Source organism: Penaeus monodon, chromosome 29 (assembly GCF_015228065.2).
Source record: "Penaeus monodon isolate SGIC_2016 chromosome 29, NSTDA_Pmon_1, whole genome shotgun sequence".
Taxonomy (NCBI): domain Eukaryota; kingdom Metazoa; phylum Arthropoda; class Malacostraca; order Decapoda; family Penaeidae; genus Penaeus; species Penaeus monodon.
In genome coordinates, this window is record NC_051414.1 from 33,538,929 (window position 1) to 33,540,321 (window position 1,393).

A 1,393-nucleotide genomic window follows, 5' to 3' on the forward strand; every position below is an offset into this window, starting at 1 on the left:
GAAGATGGGAATGTTGTATGACCCCTTTGTGCAATTATATATATGGTGTATGTATTTTCTTTATAGTTGATTATGGCGTGTTAATATAGGCTTATTTTGTGAGTCCTTTTTTTATAAGGTTTCATCATCCATGAATGTTTTAGCCTGTTGTACATACCTTTCAGTTCCAGGGTATATAGTCTGTTGTGACTGAACTGATAATGATTTGTTTGTTCGTTCCTTCTAAGCCTTAGAAAACGATAATCACTATTCAAAGAGAAGCTTTTTGAACTTTAGAAGAACATCTATTTTTTTTTTTTTTTTCCAAATTGATTATCTTGTTTTGTATTGAACTGATCAATAACTTTTGTCCTAAATAGAAGTGATAAAACTTAGTACTAAGATTATATTTCTTATATATATATCCTTTTTTTTGCATTACCTCATGTTTTATAGGTATAATTTTGATATATATTCTTTTCGTACATGGCACATCTAGGTTAAAAATCAAGACGTCAAGATACTTATTGAAACAATGCAACAGAAAAAATATTCATCAAGCTGTAGGCTTAAAAATCACAAGTATTTAGCATGCTTCTATTGTGCAAAATAAAATAATGTTTTAAAAGTAGACAGTATTATTTTTCTCCAGTTGCCAATTTCTTGTATAGGCTTCAAACATGCAAGTCTTTCTCTTTGTTGTTTATGTATTTTAGCTATAGTAGAAGGTGGTGTCCATATGGTCATTTATTTTATAATGGACAAATGTTATATAATAAAAGGCAATGCCAAGGCAATAGGTTATAAAGAAGATAGGACAAATATTATACACTGGCCAAGGTACCTATTCATATTTTTAAGTTAATGCTCAATTAGACTTTAAAATACAATATTGTATGTGTAAGCTCTGTTCTTTGAATTTGATGTGTCACTCTGTCAATATGCAGTAAAATGGCTTATTGTTTAGAGCCAAGGAAGGATTCTGAATACTGCTAGTGCTGCATAGGTCTCTCTTGCTCTCAGGTGGATTATTGATGTGTAATATGTTAGGTAAGGAAGACTTTTTAAGTCCAGCTATTCTTTCAGTCTATGAGCACAGTAAGATTATGTTGCTAGCAGACACAGCCAAGCTAATATTTTTTGGCATTATGAATACAATATGAATGATGTTCAGGATGGAATGTAGCTACAGCCTTACCTGTTGTTGGTGGTCTTGATGTGTGAGTATCAGTATTAGAAGTTAAAGACTTGCATGGTGAATTTATACTTAAACTTCTTTATTGCTAGTTTTTTCAGACCTCTTCCTTCTTCCCCCAAATTATTATACTTATATAATGAATAGGCAGCCTCTAGCACTGTTCCTCAAAAGGTGTAAACCAAATCTGAGAGAGATGGGTAATGTTGGCCCTTCAGT